At 38.4% G+C, this 25,997-nt stretch overlaps 1 long non-coding RNA gene across 1 annotated transcript; it reads right to left on the reverse strand.

Annotated features, from left to right (window-relative positions):
- On the reverse strand, positions 1-25,997 carry LOC128850993 (uncharacterized). The gene is made up of 6 exons (XR_008448271.1): positions 25,752-25,997; positions 12,772-12,911; positions 12,289-12,404; positions 8,849-9,014; positions 3,068-3,136; positions 1-2,096 (listed from the first exon to the last, which is right to left on the reverse strand). It is a non-coding gene; the product is annotated as an uncharacterized LOC128850993 (long non-coding RNA).

The following is a 25,997-nucleotide window of genomic DNA, read 5'->3' on the forward strand; positions in this document are numbered from 1 at the left end:
TTTAAAATAGCATATGATATCATCAGGTTTAGTGAAACAGAATCTCTGGAGAAAAAGAACTGTGATTCTATTCACAACATTTTCAGTCTTACATGTGTAGAAGTGGCTGGTTTACATGGTATTCAGAATTCATACAAATTTATTTCATTAAAAAGAAAAACCCCTCAAATATTCAATATTTCTATTAATTTTGCAGTTCTAACCCAAATAAATCAGTCTTTGGAGATGTGCAAATAATAGCATTGGCTTACTATATTGAAAAGAAGAGGATTATGGACTAAGGAGTGATCTCAGCTAACTTACTGGTGTCTTAAAGGCTCTGCTGCTGTCATCTCCCATTCCCAAATGGTCTAATTCAAATGAAACTGAGCCATACTTAGAATACCAGTAGTGGCATCATAGTAGTAGAAAATTTTAGGATTATGCATGGGCTGGACAGAAATTATATTTATTGAGCTAGTAGCTTCCAAACAACTCTATATACTGTTATTCCTCCTCCCAAGGTGTTACTGAGATGATTTTTCAGAAATGAAAATAATTGAAATTGACATTAGAAAAAGCAAAGCACAGAGTAACAATGAGCAGCTACTAGATTCTGAATAAGAATTTCTAATTCTCCACAAGCTCTTCTCAAACTCTTCTTAATATGACCAAATACACTCACAAATTGGGAAAGCTTTAGCCAATAGAATATGGCTTATGGGCTTAGCGTGTGAAACAGTCGGCACAGCATCACAAAGCTCCCTCAAGGCACTCTCAAGAGAGTCTGAAGTGACCAAAGACGGTGGCTTCTTAGATGTTCTTGTCTTTAATAGGTAAACTCAATATTAGTTCAGTATCTATCTAAGAGCATTTGTGAGGCCTCTGACAGTGTATTGCTTAAAAAGCCCAAGACTTTTGAAGCAAAGTGGATTTCTAATGAAACCACATATAATAAAAGCAGCAGCAGTTTGAATGAGAAAAAACAGATTCTCACAATCACAAATAATAAACAGTGAATTCTACAGCCCAGTGCATTTGTGAACACAGGGTACATGTCATTTTGGAAGATTTTAAATGTCCTTGCAGAGACTTTAACAGCTGTGTAGCTCTATTGTCAAGAGAACTAATGTGCTGCTATTGTTGTAAAATTTAAATTTTTAGTCCAGATAGGTATTATCTGGTAATGAAGCCTGTCACACAGATATTGTCATTTATATTATAAATGGTGATATTAATTTCTGTCTGCGTGACACTTCTATATCATGCCAAGTATTGCAGTCTCACAGAATTAAGCATGCTCTCTGTTCCAAATCACTGGTAGACATAATTAATGACATGGGGTGCCTTTTTGCTCTATTCAGCATCTTCAAATCCTTTTAGCTGCTTGGAAGACCATGACATGTTTTCTTCTGTATAGCATTCCTCCCTCTTAGTTTTTCTAATTTTGCTTCTCTTTTAATTCACATAGATAATTTCAATATAATTAAACATAGATGAATAGAACCAACTGGTGTGAAGAAAAAAAAAGTTTGGTTTCCACAGAACAAATAATTGTGGTTCAGGGTTTTTTCCGTGGAAATGTTCCATCATCAGATACAATCTTGAACTACCACATACTGTCTGGTGGGTTTGTGCTTTGTTTTAAAGCATTCATTGTGGCAAACACAGGTTTTGACACAAGGTCTCAGTCCTGCTGAGAGTTGTCTTGACAATTGAGTTAACCAAGATCCCCTATAGGGCAGGAAGTTAACCCCTGAGCCAATGAAAGGGAAATGAGGATGTGCATACAGTTATCACTTCTACTCCCACTGTTTCAATGGAAAACTTGTGCTCCAAAGCTACAGACAAAATTGAATCAGATGAGGAAGCAGGACTCTAGCTGTTTGGTAATTTGAATCATATATAAACCAATGTAACACCTTCTTGCATCTACAGGTGCCTTGAAACAACAGCTCAGAATGGGATCAACCACTTTATTCATCTCTTTTAAATGTACATAAACATAGACAATACAAAGACACTGTCAAGTGTAACCTTCTTCCTGTATTCCTCTGCCAAGGGATGCAGCGCTCTGTGGCCCAAAGCCTAGCTCAAATGCAGGCTGGCTACAAAACCTGGCGATAAATAGCAGAGGAAATTGTTTTATTGTGAGAAGGAGATATAAGGAGGTGAATAGAGTCATGCAAGATAAAGAAGGTAAAACCACAAATTCATGGAAGCTTGAGGATCTAAGACAAAAAACACCAACAGGGAGACTTGATGCATGAAACCCTAAAAGATAAGCAGGGAGTCCTAATACAGCAAAATAGCAATATTGAGGGTTGACCTCTTCCACAGAGTAGTGGAGGCTGACCCTTTGCTCCCTATCTGAGCACTGCATGGGCTGCAAACACTCACAGGGCTTCTAATTAGGGGCTGTGAGTATATGAATGCTTAGACTATGAGTTTGGTAACCGTAATTTGTTGTGCGTATCAGCTAATGAATCCCTTCTTTGGTCTCTTAAGTGATGTGTGAAGCTCTTGAGCACACAGTAAAAGCTCTCTGTACAAACCAATGAAGGGAAAGTTAAAACAATGATATTGGAAATAACTTTGTAACTTGCCATTTGTTTTCTCTTCAATGGAGTAGGCTTTAGCCATTCATGTAAACAAAATTTGGAAAATCACTATCAGCTTCTGTTTTCTGTACTAACCCCTGTCTGGTTAGATGGCAATAGAAACGAACAAGAGAAATAAACCATCAATGCTGTCAACTGAAAGACTTCATTATAGTCTTTTATTTTGTATTATGTCCTACAGTATGACAAAAAAGAAAATTTTTGTCAACTCTTGCACCGTATTTGCATCCTTCTACATTTCTGACTTGTTCTTTATTGTCCTTATCTGGGTCTAAAACTCTCAAACTCGATCTAGAGTTCACCAATAGGAACAAAGAGTCAAAAAAGAAGTGTCTGCTCTATGGAGAAGTGGGTACATGAGAATATGAGAATAGATTTTTTAGCAGTCAGGGTAACCTAATCTCACAGACAGCATGTCGATAACAAAAGAGCTTTACATGCTATTTGTGAAATGAAGTGATACCTACAAATGTGGTCTTCCAACCAGTGAGGGGAATATGCAAGTTAACCATCCTTCCTGGTTACCTTTGAAAAGCCTACAAAATTTAAAAGAAAATAAAGTTATTTTCAGCATAATTTCTATCTTTATGTACTTAAAAGCACTATAAGAGCAATCAAGCCAAATATCATTCATCCATCAGAAGCCCTTCAGAAAGATAGCAACTAAACTCTGAGGACTTTATTTACATCCAGAATATTTTCATTATAAAAGCATGCATTTATTTGTTTATTTGTTTCTCGGAAGGGAGAAGTATTGCAGAGTGAGGCAGAGGTGGGAGAAAGAAAACTGTAGTCTTCTTTGGATGAAACTTTGAACGTTCTTAGGCTGAGTTGTGGAAGACAGTAGAAAATGCTGCTTCAGATATAAAATGTAAAGCATATTGTGTGTCTCTTGTTACTGTAAAAGAAAATATGGTGGAGAGGTTGTTCTTTGTGATAAAATTGTATACTACTTGTTTTGAATATTGTATACTACCTGAATTTTGTAATATGAATGGAAATGTTAAAATGTAATAATGCCTCCATTGAAAAGTCAGATGAGAGAAAACCTGTCTTCTGCTATACTGTTCTCAGATCATTATGTGGTCTGACATATCTAGCTAGACTAGCAGGAAGCATCTGCACAATACTGAGAGCTACACTAACAAAGATTGCTCTCCTGTAGAGCTGAGCCATCAGGACAAGTTTCTTAACATTTCCGGCATGAAACAGAGACCTTTGCTAAGATTCCTCTAGAGCCTAGACAAAGAAACAGCTGACATCGTACAGGCTTCCTTTAAACAGTTTGAAATACTCTGTGCTCTCCCGTGTTCGGGCTTCCACACTGTAAACAATATACTTCCAACTTTGATTTTAATACCTCTGACACTCAAGGCATCGTTGAAACATCCCCACCTCTGATAACAGATTTCACACCTCACCTCAGCACCTCGTGTTTCCTCTTTCATGTCCCCTCCATGTCTCGGACCTTTTCAAATTCTGTCTTCAAACTCTCATAAAACCCTTGTATCTGTTTGAGCTGGCCAGAAGAGCAAAGGCATCTTTGTGAACTCTGTGATAAAAAGATACCTAGCAGTTTAACTCTAGTGTGATTTCACTAAACTCACAGCAAAAGCCATGCTAAAGGGTGGATACAGGCTGATCTGATTACTTAGAACACACAATGGATAAAATACAGTTCCAGAAATGGTCAGAGATTGCATGGGAGAATCATCTAATTCAGAAGTCCATACCAGTATGGAGAGAGCACAGCATCCCCCATTTTTCACTACCTCACCTGCCTGTGTATAGGGGGTGACTAGATTCAAGGGACTCTATTTATACTCAGTTGATGCCCAGAAGTACGTTCAGTGCATTACGTCTGTTAGCAGTTAGGGTAACCTAACTTCACAGACAGCATCCCAGAAACAGAAGAGCTTTGCACAATCTTTGTGTAGTTCCCAACTGCTGCAATGTGCTTTTCAATGTTAAAGAACAATTTAGTTCTACAAAGACTGCCCTTTTTGCATGACTCCAGCACCGTAGGGCTTACGTACTTCAGCACAAACATTTCTGAAGTAGGATTGTTTCAGAAATGAATAGAGAACTCCATCTGAGTTCCATTCCCTTGTTTGCATCTTTCTATTGTGCCACAAAAATAACTCTAGTGAATTACTTGAGAAAGCTTTCCTTTGCATGCCTAGAAATGCAGTTTAAACTGTCAGTTTCATGAAGCTACACATACTAACACAACAGCATTCTCATATCACTTGCAAATAAAACATAATGATGTAACTTTGAGATTTAAAGTAGATCCAGAATAAGATAAAAATTTTGATTCCCTTAGAAATTATTCTAGGGTATTTGGAGCAAGAACTGAGTGCATTTTTTCACTAATATAATATTCTACATCACTCCTTATTGTCAGATATATATTTTGTATAAAGTTCTCTCTCCAGACGGCGTGTTATCCTGAGACTGTTTTAAGATGTTTTGTTGTTAGATTTTTTTAAGAGATGTACAGAGAAAAAACACTTTTTGAAAAAAATACACTATAAATTCAAAATCAGTTTTCCTTGACTCCATGTCTACTCAGGAGAAAAGTTTTAGTTAGTTTACAGGCTATTAGGTTCAAACCAGAAATCACTGGATGAAATCCAATGAGTCAGATGAAGTAATAAGTCAGAACAGACAAAGCTTGTGTCTTAATATCTATTCAACTGTTTAGAAGGAAAAAAGGGTAATCTATATAGATTTGCAGCATGCAGTTGTTTGGTCTGGGTTTTTTGAAGGGAAAAAGAGAAAGCTCAAGTCCTGAAATACACACTTCCCTGAGAGATCTGTTTGGTTTATCAAACTAACAGTGAAATTCCACACATTTTTGAAAGGCCAAGGATAAGAGTTGAGAGCTTTGGCCCTGATTCAGCAAGGTACTTGAGAATGAGCTGAGTCTTAAAATTGCTCTAATGAATGACAGCATTCCTGGTGCTACTGCCTGATTTTAGAAAGCAAATTTAACACTAATGAAAAGGTGCCCAAATGGAACATGTGAAGGCTGTCATCTCTTTCTGTGCAGAAAAAAAAAGACACAGGAAGTAGCAAGGTAAGCTTTCTTAAACCTTTTTTTGCCTGTCCCATCCTCATCACCCCTACCCCCATATGTTTAAACTTAATTTTATGCCCAACGCAGTCCTTGAGATGCTTAGCAACAGGTTTAGCTAGCACCAACAATGGCAAGGTGATATTGACACCAATTCAGATAAAAGACAGTTTGTAGCTCCAGTCAGTTCAATTACCTAGCCAGTCCCCTTAAAAGTTTGGCATCTTTTTTTCCACTTCTTGTCACAAATACACCGCTTGAACTTGTCGCCCATGCTTCCCACATTAGCAACACCTCAGCACGATGTCTGCTACATTTTCTCTCACTGAGAACATGTCAGGGTATTTGCCTGACTGACAGGTTTAATTATGAGTAGCTGGTGCACGATAGGATTAAGGGCACAAAGGTGACAAAGAGAAATGAGATTTGGGGTAGATTATTGGAGGCCTTCACTATCCTTGTAAGTCTACAAAGGTATTAGGCCGTGAAACAAGCATTTTCTTGGAAGAAATTTTTTTTGAAGAGGTGTTCTGGTTTCTTAATGAGGGAACTGTTTTCATAAATAATGAGTAGTTTAACTGAGTAATAAACTTTTATTCCTCCACTATTCCCTGTGCTTGGCATTGATAAACTTCTTACCCGCACCAAGACTCACTGTGTCTCTAATACAACATGGAAAAGAAAATTTTTCTTAGTGCTATAATATCGCAAAGAACTTTGGTGGGCATTGGTTTTGCGTGGTTTTTTTAGGACATATTTCCACAGTGTCTTGAAGTGGTGAACAAAAAGTCTGCAGCTTTCAGAAAGATCTTACCAGATTTTCATTAAGGTTTCGTTTGCATCGTCATGGACCAACAGAAACGGTCTGAGATTTATCCCATACTTCTCACATGGGACACAGGGAAGCAGCCATGAATTACAGCCCCTATCCCAAAATTTCTATATTTTCCTCAGAAACCAGTTCTGACAAGTAAGAATTAGGGACAGGTGGGGATAGGAATGAGAGCCAGATCCAGCTCTTTTCTCTGAGCTTTTTGTCTCTGACTGTGGCTGGAAGAATATGACATTTAAGCAAGGAGAGAGTAGTTCTCCCTGTATATTTGTCTTATTTGGGGAGATCAGAAGTTACAGGATTTAGATGAATTTGTCTAACTTTGGAATGTGATATTCTTTCTTTTCCTCATGATTTTCTAGAGAAATAAGTTCAAAAATTTCCAATGCAGCATTTGAATAAGAACTTCCTCTAGTAAGTTTGGAGAGAGATCAGAGCACTCCTAGTTCTTCTGCTTTGAGTGTTGTATCTTCCTTCAGCTGTTTCTTCAGAAGCTGAATATTCTTAATCTATTTAGCTTCTTTTCATGTTTCATCGTACGTATTGTCCTCTGCACCTTTTTATGTCTGATTAACTACCTTAAGTATTCAATATACGAAATGCTAACATTTTACATTATAGCACAATGATATTTTTCAAGCATTCTTTTTGATCACAGTTTTATTCACCTGAGTTTGCCCTTACATGGGTATTCATGTATTTGTTTTTTTCTGTGCATGTATATTATCTAGCATTTGTTAGCACTGAATTTCATTTCTTATTTCATGTCTCTCTAACTCAGTGTCATATATTGTCCTGCAAAACTTCAGGCAGATTTAATTTTCATTATGATGACCAATTTAGTGTCAGCAGCAAATTTTATCATGTCACTAACTTCTCTTTATTTCAGATCATTCATGAATACATGGAATAGCACAAGCTCTAGAAAATATTTTTGAGTGAAAATATCAATGGTGAACCATTTATTTACCTTTGCACAGCTTTTCAGAAATTCAATAATGGAATTGAATTCCAGTAATGTTGTGTTTGCCAGAGCCCTTTTTTATCTTGCTTTTTGACTGCTCCAAAGGATCTTACAGATCTGTGATGCATGACAAATATATCACTTTTCCCTATAATTTTTTTTCTTATACATAGGAAACTATTGCTGTTTTATTATAATATCTACCAGTTTTTGTACTGCAGAAATTAGATTTACTAAGTTACATTTTTCTGATATCTCTCTTAAAATTGACTTAACATTCTCTTTCTTCTGATATAAAGTCTTACTTTAAAAGTTATATATGTTTTAATAAATAATTTTAGCAGTTGTTATTAATCGTAAAAGCTTGTTCCAAATAACTCTTCTATCATCTTTCATTTTGTAAGAGGTTCTCAGTCTTGCATGTCAAACAGACTTTTTTTAAACCTCTCCACAGTGAAAACTTGGGCATAACAACATCTTTTTTTCATTCCTCCCCCTTCCCCCCCCCCCCTTTTTTACAGCTGGAAATTTTCTATCTTTATTGACTCTCTGGTTGGCTCCCTGGTTCGATGCATTTTGAAAAATTTGTATTACAAGTTTTTCTGCTTTTATCAAGGACACTGCTGACCTGTCTCATTGCCATTCTATGTGTCACGTGCTGCTTTCTGTTGTTTGGTGCATTCCTTATTCAGACAATAGAGGGAACACAAATACTTATTTTTCTCTGAGCCATCAACCATTGTCTGGCAGTATGGTGAAAGGAGTAGTCTGGCATCTTGGAAGAAATCTCTTCATAGGAAAAGGCTGAGAAGTTTGGAAGACAGAGTTTATTTGAAGGTAAAGTATCTTCTCTGGACGCAGCTGTTACCCTTGAAATAGTACAACTCCACACCATTCCCAGCACTGCAACACATTGGGAAATATAGTTTGTTTTGAACTGTAGGTTTAGCCTTTCAGTAGAGATATTAAATACTGCATGAAATATGAGCTGCTGTGTGACATTTGCCTAAAATGCCATCTTCTAAAACTCCTGGATTAGAACTGAATGTTTAAAGAGAGCATGGAAAACTCTCCGTTAAAATGACAGTCACATTTGTTACTATTTTTCTAGCTTTTTTGATGAAAGGTATGTTTTGTGGATGACATTTTTGAAGAAAGTATGATTTCTTCAAGTGGTGGTAATCACCAAACTTACTTCAGCTGGGAACTGTATGCATCATAAGAAACAGACTTAATAGGGGCAAAAAAAGGTTCCGCCCCACTTCTCAGACTTATTACATTGGACCCTACGTGACCTCTGTCCAATACGATCATGGTCCTTTCAGTTTACTTTTCATTGCTGAATCTTCCTCTTTCAGTTTAATTTCTCTTACCTTTCTTATCCATGCTCATCCATAAGTACCAAGACCAGACACCAAGGTCCAGTGAGAAACAAATTCTGTCTTCCATCTCCAAGGCTGGATGAAGTTACACTCTTTTTTAGCTTTCAGCACTGTTTAATCCATATCCAATAAAATGCCAGTGTAGCACTTCATAATCCTATAAAATTATAAACACTTTAATCAACTTATAAAATATGTTTATATTTAGTTGTATGTGGAAAATGGTTACCCTAACCAAAGAAATTCTGGGTGATCACAACAGTATGGCCTACAACACACCAGGGTAAATCCAAGACCTTTACAAATCTTCCATGAGAAACATGCAAGCAAGCAAGCAAGGAATAAATATACAAGATTTCTGTGGAGTTTGAAACTAGATCTGTCATCTTTCCAGTGAATTTCTTGGTGTTATAGGAATTCTGTCCTTCAGTAGATCTCTTTCCCCTTCATTTCAATCACACATTCCATCTTGATCATCCCCAAAAGGAAAAGTTTCTTAAAAGAATCCCCAACAACCCTGCAGCTGTCTTGGCAAATGCCAGTAGTTATCCAGACCAAGAGAATAGAAGGCCTTTGCTCAAGAATATGGACTCTGGGTTTATCTTGGGAAGCTGTATAGTAGCTTATGTTGATGATTCGACTGCTTCACAAAGTAGGCTTTTGCACCTTACACCCATTACTGATACAGTATTCATAGTAACAGCAATAAGGACTGAAAATCCATTAAGAACAACAGGTTTTGATGTCTGTGGTTATGCACAGTGCCATTTCTGCTTTGTCTTCTGCTACCACAGCTATGCAATTGAAATAAATTGTCACTGTAAGGCTCTTGAAACTACTATACTAATCACATTTCAGAAAGAAATTTTTGTAGTTAACTCTCCTTGCATTTGTAAGCAGTCTTAACTGATAGAAACCAAAGCACTTGACATTTTAGATCACTTATTGACAATTATTTTACTGCACTGGCTTTTTCCCCATTTCAAATCTGGAAAACAAACATGCATTTTTTCCTCCAAGTTATACAAATATCTTCAAATGTGCCCTCTCAAAAATTCACAGGTCGTATTCTTCTTTCAACAGGACTTGCAGACCACATGCATGCAAACAGCCTTCCTTGCCTACTCATTCTCTTGGCTTGATGCAAATCACAGTGTATGAGGTCACAGCCATCTTTCCAAGGCTGATGGATCACCTCCTGAGACTAACACTCAATACAAAGCTGCCTGCTTAGGTGATACAGCCATCTGCAATGAAGACTGGAAATGCCACCTGCAGAGACTGATGGCTGTTTGGTAATCACTGCAAAAGACAGGTCACACTGTTAATATGATCAAATATTCTACTAGCTGATGAACAACTGCTACCCAGGATACCTCATGGGATATGACCAGGGAAGGGTATCATTTATAAAACTGCTGCTTTGTCTTAGAAACCAATTACAGCAGTAAAGGAAGCCTGTGCTGGCTTAACCCAGGTAGCACCACACAGCCACTCACTTATTACCTTCCCACCACTGTGATGAGGGAGAGAATAGGAAGAGCAAAAGTGAGAAAATTCGTGCATTGGGATTTAGAAATTTTAATAAGTGAAGTGGCACAGGCAAGCAAAGTAAAATAAATAATTTAATCACTACTTCTCATTGGCAAGCAGATGTTGGGCAATTTCCAGAAAAGCAGGGTCTTGCCAAGCATAATCATTACTTCGGCAGACAAATGCAGTAACCTAAATGTCCCTTCTCTATTTCTCCCATCGTTATTGCTGAACACAATGTCATATGGCATTAGTCAGTTTGGGTCATTGGTCCAGGCTGTGTCCCATCCAGTTTCCTGCCCAACCCCAGCCTTCACACATCCTGGCAGGACAGTGTGAGAAACAGAGAAGGCATTGATGCTGACTAAGCACTGCTTAGCACTGGCTGAACATCCCTGTGTTATCAACACTGTTTTGGTTCCAATTCCAAAACACATCACCACATAAGCTGCTATAAAGAAAATTAACTTTATCCCAGCAAAACCCAGTACAATCTCCACCCCTTATTCCATATCATTGGGCCTGAGCAAGATGTCAAGTGATCAAGAAGTTCGGTTAGGATGACAGGTAGTTCAGAAAGATCACCAGCCTTTCTTCTGATAACATTACTACTCTCTTACACTTTCAAAAATATCCGACAAATCCATTTTCAAATAATAAATCTCCTATTTAAAAGACCATTTGAAAACATTTTGCAAACTGAACTGCAGGTGACTGGACCTGCTTATGTATTCCGACTTTTTGAAGGAAACCTGTTGGAATCAGGTTCCCATTGGAGTATTTTCAGTTTGCAGTCAAAGAAACTTGATCTTATAGTTGCCACTGTATGGAATGCCATACAATTTTTTTCTATATGAATCCAATTATTTCATTTCAGCAACGGTACTGTACCCAGTGGTACTTTACCTGATGAAGTTGCAAAGTCTGTGACTAGTTTAAAGCATTCTGGTTTCGTCTCTTTTCTATGTTTATTTATTTTGTCTAATATTGGCTCTTTTGTTAATGTATTAATACACACTGAGATCTTGCATCTTCATAGTAGATCCACTGCTATTAACTGACCAGGTGGCTTCTGCCAAATGCTTATCCCAGTTTTCAAATGTACCACCCCCGCACGTTGCTTTCAGGGTAGTTTTTAATAGTCCATTATATTGCAAAAATTTTCCCTGAGGCTGGTGCATGATAGGGGATATGATATATCTATTCAATACCATGTTCTTTGCACAGGCATTTATAAGATTGGTTTGACATGAGTGCCATTGTCTGACTCAGTTCTTTCTGGAGTATCATGCCTCCATAAAACTTGCTTTTCAAGGCCTAGGACAGTGTTACAGGCAGTAGCATGGGATACTGAGCATGTTTTCAGCCATCTGGTGGTTGTTTCCAAGATTATAAGTACACCATACTTACCCTGGCAGGTTCTAGGAAGTGTGATCTAGTCAATTTGCCAGGCCTCCCCATATTTATATTTCAGCCATCATCCCCCATGCCACAAAGGCTTTACCCTTTTAGCTTGCTTTAATGTGGTGCATGTTTAACAACTGTAGATAACCCACAAAATAGTGCCTATTGTTAAAGCCACCTCTTGGTCACACGCCCATTTGTGTGTTGCATCCCTTCTCTGATGACTTGAAGTGTCATAAGCCCATTAAGCTTAAAATAACTCACCTTTATGTTGCTGATATAAATCTGTTAGGAACACTTTAGCAGCCTTATCCACTTGCTGATTGTTTCAATGTTCCTCAGTGGCTTAACTCTTAGGTATGTGGGCATGCACCTACATGACATATCTTTACTTCTACTGTCTCCGTTTATGACCTCTGCCACAAAGGTTTACCTTTACACTGCCAGTTGTTCTATTTCCATTGCTTTAACCACCCCCACAAAGCATTTCCTACCATCCAGTCATCCATGAACTGTTAGATGCCAGGACTCCACTAGTTCTGAATACGTAAAACTGCTACTTTGGTATTAGCAGTACAATGACATTAAATACCATTATTCACTGTTGACCCTGAAGGAGAGAAAAATAAGAAAAAAAATGGGAAAAAAAAAAAAAGAGAACTTCATTAAAAAAGGTCCTTTCAGCAGCCTTATGCATAAGAAGTACTAAAGGTGATCCAGATGACATCGGGGTTGTAAAATTCTTAATAAAATGCAAGAAAAATTAGATTTGCATCTTTGTGGAGAGGAACAGTTAGATCTCTGACGGGAATAAGCACAAGAGGTGTTACAAGATTAGATGACTGTTAAATAACATGAGTACTTAAATTATTGTTCTAATAGAATAGAATCAAACAAACACTGAAATGGGTTTATTTTTGCAGAACCTGAACTTTAGCATAAAATACTAACTGACATTGCAATAAAATAATACGTACATGTAAGAAAGGGTAAATAAAAAAGCTCCGTGTATACAAAGGAAGCCTACGACATTCAGTAACAGGGACTGGATTTTTGGTTTCATTCATCTTCCAGTATTTTGGAGCATCAGACAAAACCACATGCATGAGATAACTTCCTGAAAAAGAGTTAAGGCATATTTATTTATTTATTATGCTACAGGTTTCCAGTATATAACTTTTTCTCTCACTGAAGACCAACAGAAATTCTCTGCCCTTAGCCCTCTCAGTGAGAGCTGTCAGAGCAAACAGTACAAGTTTCAACGGTGATTCAAATATCATGCTCACTCCATATACTAATTTCATTTGAAAACCAGTCTTAGACCCTTTGTAGTAACATGTTAAGAGATGGTCTGAATTTTAAAGACAATCTGAATTTGAAGTCAGTACAAATTTTGTACTTTAGAAAAGCAAACATTTGCATTACAGTCCTGTGTTTATTCTTCAGTGTTGTGAATATATTGGAACATGCTTCATCTTATCTAGAAGACTTTATTTGTCACTAAGTTCCTAAACTGCAAAGGAAAAACAATTATAAATATTCAATTTCCCTATTACTCATTTAAACATGGGCATAATCTCTATCCAATGAAAGGGTTTTTTTAAATAAATCTTCCGAGGAAGGACAAAAAATTCTTATAGCAAGACACAGTGGCAAAACTCTAAAACTTAGAGAAGCAAGTACTGACAGAAGAGAAGCTGGTTAAACTGAAGCTTATTGCTGGCCTTCTATAACACCCCTTAAGTAAAATTTTCCAGAAAACAAGCAGGAAAAAATGTCCTTGTTTAGAAAGAAAAATGCAAAATGAAAAAGGACTCTTGGCTTTTTCTCAAAGTGTTGCTAACACTTGCTGCTCTCATTTGTGCCACACACTAATTTGCACACAACCTTTCACAATCCATTTTTACCCCAGTGTCGGTCCTGGCAGCCAGCCCCCCAAGAACCCACTCATCTATATTGTTCCCCTTCTGCTCAGCCTTATGCTTCCCAGCACTTCTGGCAGCGGCCTCCACCGCACCAGCTGAACCACCAAATGCAAATTTACATGGAGCTGAAAGAGTTTGAGCTCCCTGGACCCATTAGCGACAGCTGCTCTGGCATGTGCTCTCTTGAGTCGTGTGGTAGAACTGCTCAGTGCCTCCCGTTTGAGTGAGGTTCCATCTATCTCTGGCTATACAAATGTTTAATTATTCCTTCAATTTACCCCAGAAGGAGAGTATTCAGTTTATCCATTGCCTTTACCTAGGCCAGTAATTAGAAGCAATGATGAATATGTTGCAGTAGAATGCAATTGCACTTATGCATAATAGAAAACTTTTAAAATGTCGTCTTTTTTCCACAGCAAGTTAATTCAGACACACTATCAAAATGTCTGCCTTATATCCAGTACTCCTGATATCAACCTTGCGGAACAAATTAAGAAATATCTCAGCTATATAGTCCAGAGGAAAAATAGATCACTTGTTTCTAGTTTGGGTGCTAGGGCATTTGTTTACTGCTCACTACATAGCTTGAAGAACTAAACGAGGGAGTTCGCAGGTTTTGTCTTTATCTTTTCTTTATCTGTTTTAAGTGCTTCCATAGACTGTGACTGCTCAATGTTTGATAGACTGAAATGTGGGGATTTTGGCATACTGAAACACCCTACAGAGTTAATTGCTGAAGTATTACCTAAGCATTAAAACCTCTAGTACTCCTACGACACTAATTATACTGTGAAATCCCTCTAGTCATTGGTTCTGTCCTGGTATCTTATAAAAAACAGGACTTAAAAAAACCTTGTGAGATAGATTTCATTACATCTTTTAAGTAGTTACACAAACTCGCCTGCAAGGAGATCAAGTTCCTTGCTCAGCGCTGTGCTGTGGACAAATGGCAGATCCATCAAAGTATCAGAAATGACCTATAGCAGTTTCCTTTCCTTTAAGCGACACACTGTATTTTCGCAGAGAACAAATTATGAGATGCACAGGTCTTTTCTTTTTCCCTATAGAATACAAATTATAGGTACTTGAAGTTAGGCATATGTTCTTTTCTTATGAAGCCTTATAAAGTTTCACAATTAGGCAGCTTCCTGATTGGAAACTTCTGGTTCTTTTTGCAAAGTTTTAGAGTTCCATAGACCATTGGCCTATTCTATTTTTTAGCTCTTATTTTAAAAAATACCAAAAACAACAACAACAAAAAAAACCCCACAACACTCAGGAGATATTTTGAGCTTGTCCTCATTGTTTTATCTCCCTGCTTTAAAGATCTGGCTTGGAAGTTGAAAATTGAAATCACAGAATCATAGAATAGTTTGGGTTGGTAGGGAACTTAAGGATCATCTAGTTCCAAAATCTTCAAATCTTGAAATCTTCAAATGTGTTGGTTTTCATAGGTAACAACTATGAACAAATTGGTTTGGGAGAGGAAGAGAGAATGGTGATTCATCATAAGGACTTTGGAAAGAGAAACTGCCGTCTCAGAAAAAATGTAGATGATTGTTTCTTAATTTCAGTCACTGTTAATAAAATTGAAGTACTCTTTTACAGGATGGCAGGGGAAGGAGAACTGTCAGAAACCTCTCTTTATTTGAGACATCAACATAATGCATTGAAACAAATGCTTCATTCAGATTCCATTCTTTTCCTCCATTAGGATCAGCACTATTTTTAGATCCAGACTGCCTCAGCAAGCACTTCTTGTCAGGGAAACAGCTGTTACAAAATGAGATCCTAGAATTCTAGAATCACAGAATCATAGAATAGTTTGGGTTGGAAGGGACCTTAAAGATCATTCAGCTTCAACTCCCCTGTCATGGGCAGGGACACCTCCCACTAGATCAGGCTGCCCAAGGCCCCATTCAACCTGGCCTTGAACACCTCCAGGGATGGGGCAGCCACAGCTTCCCTGTTCCAGTGTCTCACCACTTTCATCGTGAAGAAATTCTTTCTTATGTTTAGCCTAAATCTGCCCCCTTCCAGTTTATACAAAGATGCAAATTCTAGAGTAGTCTTCGTAAAGTATTGCACAGTTCAGTGCTATAACAGTGAAGAACACATTTCACTTCACAACAAAATGCAAATTGTAGAAAACAGACTTAGCACTGAAGCTACTTAGCTTCCTCAACACTGTTTGTTTCATATCCTTTGATGATATTTGTCAACCAACTTCTGTTATGCAGTGTACCAAACGCTAAGAACCTGCTATGCACAGCAGATTCAAGCTGTCTTGCAGCTTCAGTGACTGTGAACTGTAATTCAATGGCTCTTGCCTGCCATCTAATACCTCCTGCATGTTTCCTAACTGTCTGCTAGCTCTATTATCCCAGCAATGCAAAAGTGACTTCCAGTCACTATAAGAAGCATGTTCAGCACATCTGTAAACAATATGAGAAAGATTCCCAAATACATTCCCACTGTGTGACGCCCTTCTTGACTACAAGTGCTGCCTATTGGTGCTTGCTAGCTCTCCACTGAGAAAGAGGTGTGTTGGAACAATTAATACACAGTCAGCTGCCTCTCTTGAGTATCTTGTTACTTCTTCACTCATAGTCAAATAGTAAAACCCAGTGAGCAAGTTAGGTCTTTACCATGTGATACATGATGACCCTGCTTAGCAACCAAATCAGCATGAGGTCAGAGATGTGACAAAACTTCCTGTTTCTTAAGCCAGTAAAATTCTCGTGCTATGGTTAAAAGCAAGTCTTAACCTTCACAACCATGCTTAGCTTTGGCCTATATCATAAGTTTTCGTGTACTACACTGATAGTAAGAATGCTGGCAACACAAACATCTACATACCTGCAACGCTAGGTATTTCCAAAGGACAGTGAACAAGGTGAACCCATTACCACAGCCATTGCCTAAATTGTGTTTCTTTAAAGTGGTAACTGGACATCTTGTTGGCCTACAACACAGGTTTTCTTGGTGATATATCATCTCATCACAAAGCCCTTTGTTTAGAATTTGAAAAGACATTTGATTCCTTAGCTAGGCATCCTGCCTCTGTAACCCAACTTTTTATGTCCTCTGTCCCAGAAATGAAACTGGATGAAGAAGGGGATTGGCTCTCTGCCTCACTATTCTGGGCTTTTTTTGAAGCATTTATGTGAGTTCTCAATGGCGCTGGCAAACATAGACACTAACTCTGCATTGTACCAAGATTTAGCTAGACTTCCCTCTAATTCCTGTGGGAGTAGCTACCTGGCAGTGCAGCATGCCATGCAGTGTACAAGCTGCTTACATGCATTAGTTCATTTGAAGATAGACAACAGTCATGTGCAGTAGAGGAGACGCATGCAAAGAGGTTAGTTTTGCTGAATGTGATAGACCTTTTTAAACAGCAAATAACAACTTCATGGTCTTAATTTTAAAGGTGGTCAAAGCTCAAATAAATTCAGAGTATTTTGGTGCCACAGAGAATCATACTTATTTCCCATATATACCCACTCAGTACTTCAAAAGACTGAGCAAAATTTGTATTGATATTAAATAGTTTAAACAGTTTAAACCCCTGTTTAAAAATCCCTGTATTTCAACTGAGAGTTTTAGAAGGAAAAACAGGCTCCAGAGAATTTAATAATCATTTTACAAAAAAACCCTTAATGACTTAGGATTCCAAGTCCCACTGACTTGCAATGAAAATTATGTTCTCACGGGCCTCGGAGTTTTTAAAAATTAAGACAAATGTTCCTAAATTACTGAGCAACTTCTGAAAAGTTTCCCCTAAATCACTGGACTAAAATACTGCACAAATATTTTAAATGCTTGCTTCTCCTTGATAAAAAAAGACAGATCTCACCTTTCCGTTTTTGCTGCTATAAACGTCATGTGTCAGTATAAATTAAAAACTACAGGCTGTTATTCTCAAAACCAACCAGTGGTTTAAGTGAAATATAAAGGAGAAAAATGTTGTGGACAAATCATTTCACAGAACCCCTAGAGTTACCCTATACAGCATTTTAAATCTAGTATTAAAGCAAATAGCCTAGCCTCAATAAAAGGAAGATTATGGATCTTGTAGTACATGAATTATTAAGGAAAATTATTCCAGCCAAGATAAATGAGAGAGTACTAAAAATCATCCCCTTATTCTACTTCTGTCTGCTAAGTCAGCTTAGATCAAATAAGGTGACTTTGATCAAAGATTTGTTACTTTCAAGATACAATTTTTGCTGAAATATTAACGAAAGACTACCTAGCCTTTCAAGCTGGATAACATAGAGGGCATCACAAACAATAAGAATTTCACACATTATTCATGTGTAGCTGCTTCTGGAGTAAGCACGGCAGCTCTTCTGCTAATCAGTATCTCGTGTAAGCAAGGCTCAACTTCTCAGACATGCTGGTAACCCAGACCAAAATCTCAACTGACAGTAACAGAAAACATCAGGCTTGACAGTGGTGCTAAACTGAGAAAGTAAAATCCAACAAATACAGACCTTCTTGATCTAGAAATTAGGTTACTTATTTAAAGTCATAGAATCATAGAATCATAGAATAGTTTGGGCTGGAAGGGACCTTAAAAATCATCTAGTTCCAATCCCTCTGCCATGAGCATGGACATGCCACTAGATCAGGCTGTCTAAGGCCCCATCCAACCTGGCCTTGAACACCTCCAGGGATGGGGCAGCCACAACTTCCCTTGGCAACCTGTTCCAGTGTCTCACCACTCTCATGGTGAAGAAATTCTTCCTAATGTCCAGTCTAAATCTGCCCCTCTACAGTTTACACTCGTTCCCCCTTGTTCTATCACCACAAGCCTTTCTAAACAGTCCCTCTCCAGCTTTCCTGTAGCCCCTTCAGGTACTGGAAGGTTGCTATAAGGTCTTCTCAGAGCTTTCTCTTCTTCACATTGACAACCCCAACTCTCTCAGCCTGTCCTCATATGGGAGGTGCTTCAGCCCTCTGATCATCTTTGTAGCCCTCCTCTGGACCCGTTTCAACAGCTCAATATCCTTATGTTGAGGATTACAGAACTGGGCACAATACTCCAGACAAGTTCTCAAAAGAGATGAATAGAGGGGCAGAATCACCTCCCTCTCCCTGCAGGCCACACTTCTTTTGATGCAGCCCAGGATACAGTTGGCATTCTGGGCTGCGAGCACACATTGCCAGCTCATGTTGAGTTTCTCATCGACCTGCACCCCCAAGTCCTTCTCTGCAGGGCTGCTCTCAAGCACATCATCCCCCATCGTGTACTGAAAGCAGGGATTGCCTCGACCCAGGTGTAGGACCTTGCACTTGGGTTTGTTGAACCTCATGAGGTTCTCACAGGCCCACTTCTCCAATCTGTCCAGGTCCCTTTAGATGATGTCCTGTCCTTCCAGTGTGGCAACTGCACCTTTCAGCTTGGTGTCATCAAATCCTAACAGTTTTGTGCACATGGAATGGCGCCTTTTCCACTTAATACACAAATTTCACAGACATCCTGGATGACACATTGCTACCTGATCGAGGCAGGAAATCCTGTACATGGCCAATAAGTGCTTGTGCCTCAGTTTACCCATCCAGAAAATTAATAACATCTACATTCCAGATCTGGTTTTATTAAAGTTTTGGTAATACTTAGAGTTCCTGAGATGCAGAAGTTCAAGTAAATAGTAGATACTATTACATTTTCCCATTTTTGACATTTAGTTGAGTTTTCTGATTCCTAGTTCCCAATACAGGCAAGTATGCAGAGCAAAACAGAATGGAAAATATGAGCCACACAAAGCCATGCAAAGATGACAGGCCTGAAATAAAAAATCTCTAACACAGCCGAGAAAAGGACTTAGGCATGAAGATACTTCCTTTCAATCAGAATTTCCCAAGCTATTTTTCCCTGCACTGCCATCCGAAGTGTACACTCCTGCCTTGCCTCCTGCCTCATTAGCGCAGTCGCAGCCCTGTGTCCCTGTAGCCACATCACCCTATGGCTTTTGGTGTTGGCACCTCCCCTACAATCTCATAGCACGGACAATGAAAGCAACTCCGTAAGTGGCTACCTCAGCTGTGCTACTAAAGTCTAGGTGAGCTCTGGATTTTCTCCTCTCTTATAAGATACCTGCATGATCCCTTGCTGGAAACTGTGCTACAAGAAAATGTTTTTGCCAGACTACAAAGGATTGCTTGGCTCTTGTTTGCAATTTTCCATTTGTCTTTATATATTCTTGCCTTTCATCTGAACGCCATGCCTTCATATATCTAGATAAACACAGACAGTATGTGCCCTGCCCGGTCCATATACCCAGCAAGGTGATATTCCCAAGTGCAAGTCATAAAGTTCCTGCCAGCTTAAGGACAAAGCTCTCTGTCTGACTGAAATGTCAGATACTATATTAGAAAGGTAGCAGATTGTGATGATAATGAAGTGCTGCAGCCTGTCACTATGTTACCAACCGCTTTGAACTGACATGTCAGAAGAAACAGCAAGGAAAACACTCGGAATTGCTGTTTGGATCCCTTTCCCATGCCTACGACCAACTGAAATATTTAAAATATTTACAAAGATAGCCAGCATATTTCTTTATAAACAAAGCCTAACATGATAAATAGATAAATGGATTATCCCAGTGAGCCTGCTGCCTAAAAGCATCCTCCTAGTTTGCCTCAGATTGCATCCTGCACCTTCTGACAGAAAAAGATTGATTTGGGAATGGACAGTTATCTGCTTGTTCTCTGTGCCTTAAAAAGGCCAAACTCCCCCTGACAGATTCCGTGTGTTTAAAAGTAGATTGAAACAGGAGGGGAGATGTTTTCCTGCAGATTGAGGATGAAGTGAGAGCTGTGGATGCTCTTTAAAGGGAGGAGAGGCATTCTCAATCGCTTAGCCCGCTGATCCTACCTATTATTGCCTTATTTACCCAGTGTTAGCATCACCATCCTGGGTAATAAACCTTGCTGGCTAATAAAGCTGACTGCAGCTGGCCTGTAAGAAGTGAGAGGAGGTGAGAAGCTGGTCCAGGAGGGCACAGCCAAAACCATTGCTTTCATCTCCCATAGGGCAGCGCACACAGCAGGCTTAACCCCCCACCCCCACCCCTTAGCAAACCTACCTACTGTGCAAAGCTGAAAACACTCTCAACCAGACCAATTCTGCTCTTATGGAAATTTTGCGCAAACAAAGAGAACAAAACAAAGTCCTTATCATGATGCTAGGGATGTACTCTGACTGGCCTGACGATTTTGATATGAGATGGGTCTCCAGCACAGGGCATGTTTGCTGAGCAGAGATTGCATTTGGAAGGGCACTGGATCTGGATGCGATTCTGTGCTCATAGATGTCAATGTCATTTTTTTAAGACTATCTACTCAGTCAAGCAAACAAACTGGTTGGAGTCTCTTGTTTCCTGCTGCACACCATGCAGAAATGGAATTCTTAATTACTTTACCTGTTGTGGCTGAATTTTCAGTTACATAAAGCCACAGATTCTCTCAACATTATGAAAAGAGTTCAGATCTCTGAAAAGCCTACAATATTTAAATTCAAAAAAAGCTTTTTTTTTTTTTTGCTAAAAATCTACCATATCACTATCCTAATTCAGCAGTAAAATATAATAAAGTCTTTTTGAGTGAAAGTAAATTTATGCTAAAAATAAAAAAAAATGTAGATTTTCAAAAGCCAGGAGCACAGTTATAGAAGTTATTCTACTGTTTGTGAAAATCATACTTGAATAGCAGAGGCTGTTAGACATTCAATTTCAATAAGGATGATGTGAAGCTAAGAATCAAAATGAGATTGTCTGGATTTGTGTAGCACACAGCTACAAACCTCCAGGTACCATATGAATGGAGGAAACATTGTAGTATGAAGTGTGCGCTGTCCTGTCCTCTTGGTGGTAAAAGCATATGGTGGCAACTGCTGAGAAGGAGGAGAAAACAGGCATTTAACTAAATGTATGACTAACAGTGCATGAAAGCTTCATGGCCTATCACACTTGATCAGCTATATTTACCCTCATGCCACTTGCTATCACTTCTCATTAGTGCTGCCATGCAACTCAGAGGAAATTGGCAGAACTTATGAAGCCAATACAAGGCCACACTAAAATCTTACAGGTGTTGTTTTGTATTTACTCTTCTCTTAACTTCATTTTCTGTTCCTCCTTTTTCCACCCACACTTGTGAATGAGCAGAATCTAGACCTAGCTGAGAAAAAAATCTGAGAAAATATCTTATTCTTTAGAACTTGCTTAGTAACAGCTGTCAGTAGGCATATAGGACTAGGTTAATACTACATATAAAGGAAAGAGAGGCACTGACAGGACTAACTCCAGTGGTCTAGACTAGCTTCCAGCTGCACTGTAAAAGGCTGGTTTTTTGCAGACCAGGACAGGACTTCAGGTAAAACAGTGTGCTTTCTCAGAAGAGACAGTGAATAGATAGTCCAAAGAAGCTGTGGGATGTCCACTGCTTGAGGGTTTCCAGATGTCTACCAAGAATATTTGAGTTATGAGGTGTCAACACTATCCTGATAATTAACTAAGTTCCCTTTCAGCCCTATTGTCTATGACTGTATAATTCTGAAGCATATTTTAACACATTTTCTGCCTCCTATGATAGAGGAAATCCTGCTATATAGTTTCTTTAATATTATATGGTGGTATGTTTTTATTGGCAGTAAGGCCCCTAGAGTGCAAGATGTCAGACGCCTTGACTCAATTATTAATAATTAAATTGTTTTTTTCTTCTCCATTAATTCTACTCAGCCCTTTACTCCCATCTTCCAGACACGTTCCTCATTAACATAATTGGAGCAGAGAGTTTTGGTTTCCACAGCTTTGTTGTTTTTCCCCCTCCTCACGGGAATTCAGTGCATAAGCTTGACAACATCAGTCCCATTGATTGAAATGTGCCTTTTAACATTGTCTTAAGAGAAAGACTAGAGGAAAAACATGAAAGAAAAACAACTCTAAATGAAAGGTGTAGGATACCTACTACTCCACAGCTCCTGTTCTGAGTGGATCAACAAAGGCTGATAGAACAAAATTAAGGTCTGCCCACTGTAGCGAGACTTGTAATGAATGAAATTGTTGGGGGCTTCAGCCAGTTTGCTGTAATAAAGAGAACTCTTCTGTGGTCAAGGCTCTTGACTCTGGTTGTTTTTATCCACTTGCTAGCAGTGCATGCTGTATAGATGAACCATTACTGGCAGGAGACAAAACACATGTGCAGCCAATTGGACATGCAGGAGCCTCAGTAAAGACTGAGATTATTCATAGGAACAAATGAAGCATCGTCTAGATGAATTTTGACCATAGCAGAATCTGGGAAAACCTGTCTGCCACATCCAATGGCTTGATAAACATATATATTACTGTGTACATCAGAAGTTATCCTCTCTGTTTTTTCTGAGCCTGAGATATCCTTTGCATTCTGAGTTACCAGCAAAAGAAAAGAAGCTTCATGGATGCATCCCCACTTTCACATTTTTCTTCATGCTGAGAGAGTTACAAAATTAATTTTCTAGTTCATAATCAGTAATTACAACACTACAGTGAGGGAAAAAGTATTTAACTAATTTTATAAATATCATTTCATAAATACTATACATATCTCTTATATATCAACTTGCATTATGTGATTTAATTTCACAAAGCCGGTGCTGTAGGATATAGAAACGTGTATCTTTCCCACTGTGCCCAGGTTCTGCACAGAGACTTTGTTCTTCTCCAGTTCCCAGAAGTGCAGCTCTTCCTTTACACAAAAGAGAACACTTCTGTTTCTTGGTAGTTTAGCTGCTCAAGTGCTTTCTCGACTAGATTGTTGCTCTCCTATTAAGAGGAGAATTTCACTTATATGGCTAACAAGTTGGCCAGAGAGTAACGATACAGTGAGTTACAAAGAGATAAAACACAGACATGATCAATCAGATCCAAAGATGGCATGGCTGAGAGCTGAAACACTAGTCCATTTAAGTTGTTCGCAATACACTCATATCTCCCTTTGAAGCTAGATTTTTTCTCCTGGGTTTTCTGAGTTAAAATCATGACACTTGAATAGATGCAAATTCTATCATGTTGGCCACTAGGTGGTAATAAGGCCATTGATAGGGACTGCAGACAAACAGACAGCAAGTATGCAAAAGTTCCAGTTTCAGAATGGAGATGAAGAGGTTGTTTGTGTCTTGAGAGTACAGACAGGCAAACTACAGTGAACTGAGTTAGGATGTAGTAGATCTCTAAGGAAAACAGGATGCCAAGGAGGGCAAACTGAGTGGTTTGAAGTGGGCTCAGCGTTTTACTGCCAGGCCTCCATCCATATCCTACCACACACTCATTTAGTTGTCTGCTACAAAAGGAAGAGTGTCACCTCTGACACCTCCACTCCCAGGAACCTACAGACTTTACTTGGCTGAAAGTTCTTGATCTGTCTCTGATAGCCCAATGGTGGCTTTAGAGATGAGAGTTTCTAATGATCTGACTTTGCAATATCTCCACAAGATGTTAGGATTAAATTCATCTTCCGGGCATCTAATTTCAGTGTACCTTTTTCTAACATGTCATCTAGAAAATTCCCTTGAAGATTAACAGTGATCTCTCCAGAAAGAAAGAAGTTCCTGAAAAGTTATGTTGTGACTGACTCCTCCAGTAATATGGAATCAGTATACTGCCATTTTTAATGAAACCATTAACAACTATCCAAAGGAAGTGGATAAAAAAGTGATTTCAGTGGAGTACTGCTAGCAAATTTCTAATCAGTTCTGCCTCTTGAAATAAAAGAGGATTGGAACAGCACCATAACAAATTAAGTACTTATAACAGGAAAAAGAAAATAAATCTGATTTGTTACTCTCTAAAACAAGAAGCAAGTTTACAATGCTGGCACAAAACACTTGTTCCCATTGTATCATCTTCCCTACTTTCCCACCCACCATTTCATACCTAGAAATATTCCTATATGACTGGAACAGATGTAATTGTCTTGAAGAGAAAAAAAAAAAAGCAACTCAGTGGCTTGCACTCAATACTTACTAAATTATTATTTCTTTATAACAGCCAATATAATAGCCAATAATCTTCAGGTTCTGTGATAATGGAAATGAACCTTTTAAAGAATAAAAAAATAAATAACATTGTTCCCTTGGGGCAATTCTAGGCAGGCTAACTTCAGCTTACTTAAGTGGGTTCACTGAAAGGATAAGCTACAGCATTTACAAAGGTAGCCATTGTACCCACAGGATGGTGCTCTCATTTAGTAACATTAAAGTATTTTGTAAAAACATGATGAGCAGTAAACAAATATTATTACAAAAAACTATATAAGTTGCGTGTTTGTTTATCAAAAACAAAGCCTATTTCAGATTCTACAAGAATCCTGGCAGAAACCCAGTTAGAGGCATTTAGGAGCATATAAACAAATTAGCAATTTGGAAGAGAAGCTCAGATCAATAGATGTCAGATCAGTAAGGTCCCTTGAAAAAAAAATGAGATGGAAGGCACAACAAAGATGTTTGTTTTTTCTAACGGATTACAAAGGTGAAAGTGATTAGAGACAAGATTATCCCGAATTTTCTTTGCTAAGTTGTGCTCAATGACTTCCTGACAAGGTGATTAATAGTATGGAATAGTATGGGACTATACTTCCAAATGTTTCTATAATATCTTCTAGCACACGTGTGTGTGAATTTGTGCATCTACATGTATAAACACACACACACACACACACACATGCGCTTTAAACAAGATAATGTCGCAGGAAGTGTTGGCTTTGGTCTCCGGATTCCCGGATTGTACTTATTGTGGTACTATCAGAGAGATGAGTGACCTTGAATCAAAGTCCTTACTTCTCTATGCCTCAGTTTCCCCATTTGCAAAATGATGCCATTCATACTGACTTTATCATGAAGTGCATTGAAATCTGCTGATAAAAAAAAAAAATCATGATAAGGGATTGAAAATAGTTTACAGCTATTTATCACTACAATGAGTTAGTTACAATAATAGCCATAAACTTGATTTCAAAAGAAAAGCCTGTGGCAGTGTTTTTACCTGCAAGTTATCACGCTGCTTTTCACTCCACTTATCTTTTCTTTTCATCAGCATTGTGTTACAATTTAGAAGGCTTATCAGGTCACAGCACTCGCACAGAGAGCAGAGAAAGGTTTCATTGCCCCAAAGAACTGAAAGAAGAGGCAAAATTTACAATGAGAAGAGGAACTGTGATTAGCCTTCTCTCCCTCTTCCTGTGGAGTTAACACTGTTTTTGTGAAGTCTGTTGTTCTTTCCCTTCACCAC

Source organism: Cuculus canorus, chromosome 1, assembly GCF_017976375.1.
Source record: "Cuculus canorus isolate bCucCan1 chromosome 1, bCucCan1.pri, whole genome shotgun sequence".
NCBI lineage: Eukaryota > Metazoa > Chordata > Aves > Cuculiformes > Cuculidae > Cuculus > Cuculus canorus.